The 11873-nt window shown below is 44.3% G+C and overlaps 1 long non-coding RNA gene across 1 annotated transcript; it reads left to right on the top strand.

The window, feature by feature from the left end:
* Nucleotides 1–328: 328 nt before the first annotated feature.
* On the top strand, nt 329–4266 carry LOC138785239 (uncharacterized). Its single transcript, XR_011362088.1, has 2 exons — nt 329–525; nt 557–4266. It is a non-coding gene; the product is annotated as an uncharacterized lncRNA (long non-coding RNA).
* The last annotated feature ends 7607 nt before the right edge of the window (nt 4267–11873 follow it).

Raw genomic sequence — 11873 nt, 5'->3', positions numbered from 1 at the left:
CATTTCATTGTTTTACTAGTAAGGCTACTTTCACACCACATTTTGCAGTGTATACAGGTATACATTTAGGCCAGTTCCACACTTACTCTACTCCAGAAGTGTGATTGCCTATGGTGCTACAGTCTCACAGCCCATGTCCGCTTAACCCTCCCAGCTGCCAGGCTACCTGCCTGCGCTCCTGCCTGCTTCTCTGGCTCCTGACTCTCTGTTGTCCCGCTTAGCCAATCAGTGAGCAGGGGCTACAGTCCTGCAGCGGAATGAAAATCCACTGAGAAAATATAGCGCCACAGACAATCACACTACAGTGTAGTATTGATGTATTGAGTATTGATGCGGAACGTTAACCGTGAATCCACTGCCATGCAGTACGTGTTAAGCTGGGCTTTAAAAAAAAGTTCACTATGCAGCTTACAATGGATGTCGCTGCATATGCATCCAGTGGCACCCATCCACGTTGATAGGCTCAGTTTGCTGCACTGTTTTCATATATCAAAAGGTATACTGAAATATACCAGCCCAATGGAGGTCTTTTGCCTTCATTACCAGCCCAATGGAGGTCTTTTGCCTTCATTAAGTTAACGGGGAGCGCTTCCAGCATGCATTTCAGTTGTACACTGCAACCATAGTATAAAAGTAGCCTTAGCTAAGCTGTTTATTTAGTCCTATACGTTATTGCCAACCTTTAATTTTAAGAACCTCATCTATCCATATATATATAAATCCCCTTTGTCATTATGTACTCTCGTTTATAGATCTGAGTTGCAGCATATTATCAAAGCTCTGTGGTACACGGTTCACCACCCGTTAAATATCCGAGTTGTCTTATGTTTACTAAGCACTTACTTTTCAGCAAGATAATCTGCGCTTATCTCACATTATTTGTCGTCCGAAATTACACGGCTGATACAAGTCCAGGAACAATGGTTTTTTTTTTTTTTTTTTATTCTATCCATGTTTGTCACAGCTCTGCTCATTTGCTGAAGTTTTGCACTGAACGTCTCAAAGCAATAACGCCGCAAACATCTCAGGGTAATGTTTGTCCCAAGGCTACGTTCACACATCTGCATTGATGATGCATTTATGGGTACATCCACTTTACGGAATCCCGACAGAAAACCCGTTGCAGATTCTGCAGCTTGAACCCGCTTGCGGCCGTGCACATTTCCGCCCTTGCCATAGACTCCATGACTCTATGCACAGGCGGATTCTGCAGTCCATCCAAAGAATGAACAGGTTCATTCTTTGGACAAATGGTGGAATCTGCCCGACCATAGAATAGAGTCTATGGCACGGGCGGAGACTCCAACGGCAGAATCCGCAACTGGTTTTCCGTCGAGATTCTGTAGTGTGCACGTACCCTAAGGGAGGAAATCAAAACAGAAAAAAAATCAAATCTTTTCCAAAGTAGCTTTTTCTTTCCTCCAAATGGATCCGATCCTGGTTTTAGCAGGAAAAATTAAATTCTCATGCTGACTGCTAATACGGAGGTGTGAATGGAGCCTAACTAACCAGCATGCTATAATTCTACTGTGATAATTGTACAAGAGTGCTGTAATCCCAAGATAGGTGGTCTCAGGATTAACTTGGGGTTTTGGTCACTCCTTGGGAATTTAATCAGTAGTTTTCTTTTGGAACCAATAACATCCTAGGTGTTTAGCACAGAAAAGTGTTAGTGCGTTACACCAAAAACTTAATCCATTAATTTTAATGAAATGGAATCCTGGTGCCTTTCTTTTTTTATATCTTTGTGAAAAAAAGTAATTTATAAAATAGCTTAAATGTAAATTATATTGATGTAATTCATACATTTGTATATGTGACTGAATATGAAATGTGTACAAATCTATTTTATAGCATATTTTTAAGTATGAGATTTAGGGGGGCATTCACACTGTGCATGGAAGATGTGCTACAGATCATAATCACGTAATGATACATGATGCCGGGAGTTCCGTGCTTCCACATCTTCCATGCTCTGAATGTGTGAATGTCCCCTCCCCTTGGCTTTACAAATTACTGGGCTTTCTACACTAACACTAACTGTATTATATACTGACATTTGGTTTACTAGTAGCATTGAGAAGAAATTTGCAGGTTTTTAGAGCATTTCCCTTCAGACACTGGCTTTTCATGAGTGTATACTAAAGGAGAAGTCCGGCAGTTTATAAAATCCGGCAGGGGGAGGGGGGAAATGGATTAAAAGTACTAACTTTCCTCTTCCCATGCCCGTGTTGAGTGGCAAGACTGACTGCAAGACCCCTGTCGAGCTCCAGAGCTGAAACATTATGACCTGGCTGATGGACTGCTCAACCAGTCATAGGACTGGATAAGGCTCCAGTCACTGATTGGCTGAGCGGCCAGTCTATTAGCCGGTACAAGCATCTCAACCCCGGCCCCCTAGTTGTGATGTTTTCACATCTCTGGGAGAACATGCCTTTTGGTGGGGGTCCTGCAGCCGGTCCCGCTGCTTACTGCTGGCAAGGGGGTGGGGGGGGGGGTGTATGTTAGTACTTGTAATCAATTTTGCCTCTGCCAGCTGCCGGATTTTATAATTTGCTGGACTTCTCCTTTAAGTGTATATTATTTCACAGCAGCAAGTTGGGCTGTGAAGCTGCTGTATGGGTATGTGCACACTCCCGGGGTATCACCTGCACCGTATTCTGCAGCTCGCCACGCACATCTCCGCTGCTCCCATAGGCTTCATTCTATGGTTTGCCAGATTTAACCGTCTAAACCCGATCATTCTTTTTCGGGTGGGTGGTATCTGGCAAACTATAGAATGAAGCCTTTGGGAGCAGCGGAGAGGCGTGTGGCCGCTAGCTGCGGGTGATGTGCTGGGATTTCGTAGTGTGCACATACCCTAACAGAGAAACTGGATGGTTGTCGCAGTAGTCCTTTGCAGGGTATAAATCTTGCTGAAAGACATGATTACAGATCCATAACAGAAGAGTATATGGCAATTTCCCATCTACCCCAGATAACTGTAGTTCACTGAGCCAAGTGGAGATTACAGGAAAAACTTTCCTTCTAGTATCAAATACTCTGTGTTTGTGAACAGATGCTGTAATGTGTGTGCGGATCACTCTGCAGATTTTCAGCAACAACAATCCCATCCTTGTGACAACCAGCAACGTGTTTGGAAATACCATGGATTTTTACGGTGGATTTAATCCCTTAAATGTGTAGGGGTGAAAATTAGAGATGGGTGAATTTACAGCAATAAAGCGAATAGCTTTGTTATAAATAAGTGCCACTCCGTTCCGGGTGCTGGGAAAAGCTGGATCCAGTCCTGGGAAACTGGGAGAATTTTTCTGGAACTGGATCCAGCTTTTCCAGGCACCCGGGGAGGAGCAGCAGTGAGATAAAAGGCAGCGGGCTGACAAGCCGACTGCTGAGAACGAAAGGATTTGCTGATTACTGTAAACTCAAAATCCATGGTAAATCAGAAGCAGAGTTTCCAAAACCCTGCCATGATTCGGCAACACAAGCTGTGTATAGCTCTGCCAGTCAGGTTCACATGTACATTCATAGCCAAACTGCACCAGCTCCAAGACTGAATCCCAAAGGGAGGAAACTTTTATACAAAATACTTTTTCTGCACTTCAAAAAATAAAAAATCACTTTAAAATCTGTGAACCTGGCCTATTCCAAAGAAGAATCACTTAAAGGCTGGGTTCACACTATGTATATTTCAGGCTGTATTTGGTCCTCATGTCAGGTCCTCATGGCAACCAAAACCAGGAGTGGATTGAAAACACAAAGGATCTGTTCACACAATGTTGAAATTGAGTGGATGGCCGCCATATAACGGTAAATAACTTCCATTATTTCAATATAACAGCCGTTGTTTTAAAATAACAGCAAATATTTGCCATTAAATGACGGCCATCCACTCAATTACAACATTATGTGAACAGAGCCTTTCTGTGTTTTCAATCCACTCCTTGTTTTGGTTGCTATACAGCCTCAAACATACAGCCTCAAATATACGTAGTGTGAACCCAGCCTAAACCTGCACCTAATCTCTACTGCCGTGTTATTCAGAACCATGTCAAACCTTGTTGAAAGCTGCTGTGTCTTAACCTTGTCTCACTGTTCTTCAGGAGGTGCTACATATTTTCTGTATTCATATCACAGTGTAAATGGAAGTTTAAAAAAATGGAAGTAGAATATATATAAAATTCTGACTTTGTTACACTGCCTTGTTGTCCTTTTTTTTTCCCTTTTTGTCTGCCAAAAATATAAACCTTTCTCTAACACCCCAAATTTGAATGTTTTTTTGAACTACACAACCACATTAAAGGAGTTCTACTGTAAGGTTCATGACCGCACATTTGGACACTTAGAGCCCTAATACATGGGAGTGATTGTTGGCTGAATCGGGAAGATATCGCTGAGTGTAATGTAGACAGTGATTAGCCAAGAAGCGAGCTTTTGTGCACTTGTCAGCTGAGTGTTGTGTAGAAGTAGCTGCGCAGGTTACCCAGCAGTCGGACACAGTGCTGAGTTAGTGCTTTGCTCGAACATTCAGGAAGCAGTCAGGATGTCTGTGCTGTCTGCAGAATATAAGCCTAATGCACTTTTTAAAAAAACATATTTTATCCCTTATGCGACTATGACAGATAAGAGTAAATGCGGTGAAGCAGTATGGGGTGCTGTTGGCCAGGGTAGCTTTGGCGGTGTGGGGCACTTGTCACTTTAGCCCCCTGCTCAAAAAAGGAGTCCGTGAAGCCTTGGTGCCTCTAGATGGGGAGAGCACCACACCAACCTGTTATGTAGCCCCTTAAGTCCAACTCTGTAGCGAGTATTGGAACATAAATAGGGAAACAACAGGGTGGCCCCTTTTGTGTCAAAGTCTAACTCAAGGTGCGAGTATTGTGACATGACAAGGTCTTACCAAGGTAGGCATCCATCCACAGACAGCTGTTTTGGGGTATTTGCCCCTAGTCAGTGTGGAGGAGGATTCTGGCTAGTTAGGGCAACCCCCTGGTCAGACAGGTTTGGTGTACTCTGCTGGGATAGCGTAGTTGAGAGAAGAAACTCATACTCTCGTATCTGACAGCCTAATGCCCTACAATGTCTGGTAGTACGAGGCTCCAGGTCTCTGCACTCGGTGAAGCAGACTTCCCGAAACCTTTTAGAACAGCCGTGCATTCCATTAGGATACGTAGGCAAGTTGCATCTTTGTCCTGCTGCGTTCAGTACCATACTCTGGTATACTGCCCTGTGTCTTGTTGAGAGTATCCCTGGTGTGGACAAGGTGACTCTCAGAGGATGTCCTTTCTTCATGAGGGGTCTAGCACTGCATGCTAGCAGTGGTTGCTCTCTAGTGACTGAAACTAGAAGACTGCCTTCCCACTAGGAACTAACCTTCTTTTATAGGGACAACTAAACCTTTTAGTGATTGGTGGGGCTATGTGTGCGTAAAAGAGAGAGAAGTAGATAGGACAGAAGGAGGGAAACAGGCCTGCAATTGGGATAGGACGTAAGAACATGTGACAAATGGTACATTACATTCAGCTGTGCCTCACAATAGGCATACATAAAATGTAGTAGGGACACCTAGTGAGGAAAACATAGAATACACTGGGCCATATGCTCGTCTGGAACGAGTTACTTAGCCCAGGTGCAATGAAAACTTAATGCAGTTTCCCAACATAGGTGTGCCACTATGTCTCTTAGAAGGTGAAGAATCACAGACTCGAGAAAGGGTAAAGCATTTTTTAGTGAAATACATATTAAAGAGTCACTGTCATGAAAACCAACTTTTGACATGTCAGACCTGTTGCGATCAGGAGAGCGAGAGAAGCGGCCATGCCATCCACTCCCCGGCTGCTCGATAGTTTTGACAATGTAGCCTTGAGATATTGTTGGGATTAGCCGATCAGGAGATACAGCCAGGGAGTGGATCATGCTGCTGTGCTCTCTCCCTGGCTAAATCTACTCATCACAGTGGGTCTCAAGTTACTTTTTATGACAATTACTCTTTAAAGATATTTCATTAGAAAAAATAAGAAAATCACATTAATCTACAAATGTGAGAATTGTAGGTCACATGCCAAACGAAGTATCAATTCCAGTATGTTTAATGTGACAAGGTGTAGGAAAAACGTGTCCTGTTATGTATGTGTGTGTGTGTATGTATATGTATATATATAATATACACCAATGCTGTCGGGCTCTCTTCACATGCCCAGGAAATTTATCCAGATTTCTTATCAGGAAATGCAGATAGATTTCCAGACCCATAAGGTTCTATTGGGTACGGATAACTTTCAGGATTTTTCTGAAGGGTGTCCGTGCTGGAAAACATTGGACGTGTCCTAGATTTGTCTGGAATTCCATTACAGATGCTCCACAGAACCCTGTGGGGGCATCCAGATTACCAGACAGCTCTGGATCTGGGATTCCTGATGCATTGCATGGCAGCCCAGGTAAAAGCTATCGACTCTTGATCCTGTCGATAACACTTGTGGCCGAAGGTAGCATTATACCTCAGGCCCCAGAAGGTCACTTATTGTTTTAATGTTTTGTCCAATCACAGATGCAGGTACTTTCCTACCTATTATACTTCTCTTCGCACAGCCCCACCAATAAGAGTGAGCCATAGTTTCCCCTATAAAAGGGTGGTTAGTTCCTGGTGGAAGGTCTTTAGTTGGTAGACGGTAGGAAGGGAGACACAGCTGAGAGAGCGTTCCTGTTGTAGTGAAGCTGGGTGTGGCCCAGGCCAGAGACCCTTATCAGGGACCACACACAAAGCTAATAGATTATTCTATGCAAGCAACTTGCTCCAGTATGCACTGCTAAACCCTCAGAAAAGATAACCGTCCTCTAGGGTACACCTTGTCCACGTCAGGGATCCTTCTCAAGTATTCTATGGACATTTAGTGCTGCAAGGAACTGATCCCCAGTAAGACAAAGAGCAAGTCAGCTGAAGTATCTTACTGAATAAAGCACGGCTCTCATTGGAGGTCTTGGAAAGTGTGCTACTCCTAGTTGTAAAGGCTTAGGGCTCGTACTACCTTACAATGCGGCTTCCGATATTGTGCAGAAGGCAGTCAGATAGCAACTATCTAAACGTGAGTATGAGTATTCTTCTCTACGTTCTCATCTAACACAACCTCGCAGAAGAGTACGCTACTATTTGGACAAGGCCCCCAAGATGGTCCCTACACCTGCACTAAACCACCTCTACCTTCACTTCTCTTCTCGCCACCTGTGGAGTTTACTATTGTCACCATTGTATTGCACTGTTTAAGTCCTAGACTTTGTCCTATTTTTATGTCGTCACACCTGTACCTACACCTCACTACCCCAGTGTTGCACCTGTGCATCAGCAAGATTTGGAAGCTGTCAATCAAGCAGGGGTAGAAATGGGGGTGGGCTTAAGCACTGGGGTTTCAGCACTTCAATAACTTGAGAATGCCTCTTTGACACTTAGAATAAATAATAAATATAATAAAAATATTATTTTTCCTTGTATTCTTCCTTCCGTGGAATCGCAGATGGATACATGAAAGGCTCCATCTTTCTCCTTGCCATCTATTTTAGTTTCATCAGTTTGAAACAAGAATAGAAGCCGACAGATTCACTTTAAGCTGGCCATCCACATTTTTATGAACAATGCCATAGATGATTGATTCCATTAAAGATGTACGAAACTGAAAGAAAAACCGAGCTCTGCTGTCAATTCAGATTCTATAATAGATACCAGTATCAACAGTTCTCAGTGAATACTAGACAGTTACTTACTGTAATGTCTTTTCTAACTGGAGTTCACTTTTCCATGTGGCCTAGACCGCCATGATGACTTTTTCCAGCCATGACTCGAATCTATGGAATTTGCTGCACAAACATCTAAAACAAATCACTTAGGTGGTAGGCCCCCACTCATGACGTGAGGTCATTGCATGCGCCTATCCCTGTATACGAAGGTCCTGCACCACTGTCTTCTTGTGGGCCATTCCATCCAAACAACCTTTCATAACACCTAGTTAAACTTTTTTTTTTAACAGCTAACAAAAAAAAAATGCAATTTAACCACAGAAGTTATAAATATACATTAAGACTCTTGATGTATATTTATAACTTTAGTGTTTTAAATTGTAGTTATACTAGGTGTTACGGGTGTTACGAAAGGTTCAGTTTGGATGGAATGGCCCTTGTAGCATTGTGCCTGTGGTCTATAAATACCAAATACTGCCTGAAATATGGTTCAGGGAAGAAAAAGAGTGCTGCACCTCATACCTATGGCTGATAATAGTGCCCCTAGGCTAAATAAAAAACACATCAGAATTTTGTGTATGAATTGATCAAGCCATGAAATATACTGTGTGTGAACCCAGCCTTAAGCTGTGTGTGTCTCTTAAAGGGATATTCCGATCAGGAAAAATGCATGTTGAAACATCCCCCCCCCCCTCCTGGAAGCTAACAATTTGTTGCCTATTTGTTATTTTTTCAGTCTCCTTTCCCCAGTTCTGAGTCTACTTCATTGTGCTGAAAACTGTGTGAGCTGTTCACTTCGTCTTTGCTCTGGACTTCCTCCTCTCCCTTCTTTTCTGAGATGGCTCATGTAAATGGCATCCCTGGCTAGGTGTCTCTGCACTCTGTGATGTGAGTGTTCTTCAAAGTGAGATCACCAGCAACTTGACCTTAGATTAACCCTCCCAGCATTACAGAGTGCAGAGACAGCCATCCAGGACACTGTTTAAATGAGCCGTCTCGGTAACGGAGGAGGGAGTTCAGAGCGGCTCCTGCAGAGTTTTCTGTGTCTTCGACAGAAAGCAGCAGCTGAGAACTGGGGAAGGAGACTGTAAAGATAATAACATGTATGAAACTAATTATTAGTCTCCAGGACGGGAGATGATTAAGTATGTATTTTATCTGAGAAGAGGACCTCTTTAACACCATGCTTACAGAATGGAACTTAAAAGTCAGATCCAGCTACTGGATGAGGCCAATGGGCAATGATTTAGGTTGCTCCCCCATAACACCGGCCCAGAAAAGCAATTTAGTTTTAAGTTTCTACAATTCATGATTTTAACTTTAACTGTCATACAAAATTTCCAGTGTATGCCCGACTTTACTGACCACTTTTTCTTTTAGATCTCTGTAGTCTCTGTAGTTCTGCCCATTTTACTGATCAGGAGCTGCCAAATTATTGTACGTAAAAGGCTGATTTGGCGTGAAATCATTATGGGAAGCATGAAAAATGTTTAAAAAAAACTGAAGGGGAGAGAATTCTAATAACATGGGTCCAAAACAAAAGTACTGTATGCGGATGTTGGTTCTAATTGAAGTAAAATCTCACCGTGAAATGTTCAAATAATTTCATAGCTTGAATGGCATCAATTCATTCTAAAAAGCTTTCTTTTAAAGTGCGTTTTTGAAAATTCTTGTACTCATTGAACCCGTCATGTGACTGTTAAATAATCAAAAGCTGTAGACCATACAGGAATAAACCTTTAAAGGGGTGGGCCACTTTATAGTAAAATAGTTCAGCGTACTGTATTAGTAGCTGTGCTCACTGTATATACTGACCGCAGCTCCCTGCGTACCTCATAGAGCTAAAATCAGACTCCCCTCCTCCAGGGTGTGCTGTCCTGCTCTGTGCTCAGTCTGTCCATAAGATGGCTGATATGGAGGAGCATGTGACCATGCCCCGTCTCCCAGTGTTCACCACTGAGATGGTCACATGCTTCTCCATGTCGGCCATCTTATGGACAGACTCACCACAGAGCAGGACAGCAGAGCCTGAGGAGGGGCATCTGATTTTAGCTCTATGAGGTACACAGGGAGCTGCCGTCAGTATATACAGTGAGTACACTTACTAATACTGTACACTGAACAATTCTACTATAAAGTGTCCGACACCTTTTAAAGAAGATAAATTGGGTGTGGTGCTTGTGGAGAGAGTCCTCAGGGTGGATGGAACGAAAAATCCTGCCACAAATTCTGTAGAATGCAGAAGGGTTTATTTCCAAAAATATCCAAACATGTATATATGGCATGGAGTGTAATAATGGATATAGTTTATGCAAAATGAGTGTATGCAACAAGGTTCCGGAAAGGTAGGGTGCTTAGCCTATACCTATATAGATCTCCAGTTACCCTTTCCTCCTACACATCTCTGAAATCCCAGTTAAGACATACTGTGGTGTACAGTACTTGGCCAGTGATGGTATATATCATGACGCCATGGCCGTTTCTAGAGGCGGGTGGGCCGGGCGACCGCACGAGGCGCCGACAGCTTGAGGGCGCTGGTGGCACCCCCGGACGGCTGGACGGCTGCCCGCCTCATCGCTCGCCCAGGCCGCCCGCCTCATAACTCACCCCGACCGCCCAATCAGCTGATCTCTCAGCTCCCCCCTCCCGGACCGCGCTCCTCCGAGCGCTCAGCACCTGTCAGGCTGCCGCCCCCCTCACACATCCTCTCCCTCATATCACTGAGCCTGCTGGATGGAGAAGATGTGTGCGGGGGGCGGCGGCGGCCTGCTCTTTGCAGGCTGAAGAGGAGACAGGGACCCGCTGGATGTTGCTGTAAGGTGAGTATAATGTTTGTTTGTATGTTTGTTTGTTTTTTTTTTGGGGGGGGAGCACAGGGGGATTATTAATATGGTGACAGAATAGGTGTGATTATTACTATGAGGGGGCAGGGGGATATTACTAAAGGGGGGAGCACTTTGGAATATAATAACTTGGGGGGGAGCACTTTGGAATATAATAACTTGGGGGGGAGCAGGATATTACTATGGGGGGAATGGGGGATATTACTATGGGGGGGGGACAGGGGGTTATTACAGGGGGGAGCACTGGGGTATATTACTAAGAGGCAGAGCACAGGGGGATATTACTAAGGGGCAGAGAACAGGGGTATATTACTAAGGGGCAGAGCACAGGGGGGTATATTACTAAGGGGCAGAGCACAGGGGGATATTACTAAGGAGCAGAGAACAGGGGGGTATATTACTAAGGGGCAGAGCACAGGGGTATATTACTAAGGGGCAGAGCACAGGGGGATATTACTAAGGAGCAGAGAACAGGGGGGTATATTACTAAGGGGCAGAGCACAGGGGGATATTACTAAGGAGCAGAGAACAGGGGGGGGTATATTACTAAGGGCAGAGCACAGGGGGATATTACTAAGGAGCAGAGAACAGGGGGGTATATTACTAAGGGCAGAGCACAGGGGGATATTACTAAGGGGCAGAGCACAGGGGGATATTACTATGGGTACAGCACAGGGGGGATTAATACTATGCCGGATGCAACACAGGGGGATGTTACTATATAGGGGCATAGGTGGGATTATTACCATATGGGGGGTACAGCAGGGGATCCTACATACAGGGGGTAACCCACATAGCTACTGACTTTACTGCACAAGACACAAAAAAAGTGGAAGTTGTAAAAGTGCGGAGCCTAAGATGTTTGTCTGGCAGGTTCAAAAGAGATGAATTGTAGCTGGAAGAAATCGTCATGGAGGTCTGGGCCAGATGGAGAGGAAAAGGGAAAGTGACGCCTCAGATCAAAGAAGACGTCACCTGTGAGTTACTGAATGACTTTTTTGCCCCAATTTGAAAAGGGTTGAATAACATTGTACTAAGCCGTAATACACACACTACTTCTCTCTAGTAACAACCACCACTGCACCCCCCCCCCCCGACATCACTTGAGGGGGGGGGGGGGGGGCGATTTTAGCAAGATTCGCCCTGTAGTTCAAATTACCTAGAAACGGCCCTGCATGACGCCAGTGCTAGTCCAGCACACAGGTGTGATGTTGGGACCTGTTTTAGATATAGCCGGTTTGTGTTGTTCCCCAATGGTCAGTGACCTGCCGGGCTGTGATGGGTCCCTTTCACGGTAGTCCTGAG

This window comes from Dendropsophus ebraccatus, chromosome 3 (assembly GCF_027789765.1).
Source record: "Dendropsophus ebraccatus isolate aDenEbr1 chromosome 3, aDenEbr1.pat, whole genome shotgun sequence".
NCBI classification, from domain to species: Eukaryota; Metazoa; Chordata; class Amphibia; order Anura; family Hylidae; genus Dendropsophus; species Dendropsophus ebraccatus.
Note: the sequence above shows the minus strand (reverse complement) of the source record. Positions and strands in the feature narration are given on the sequence as shown.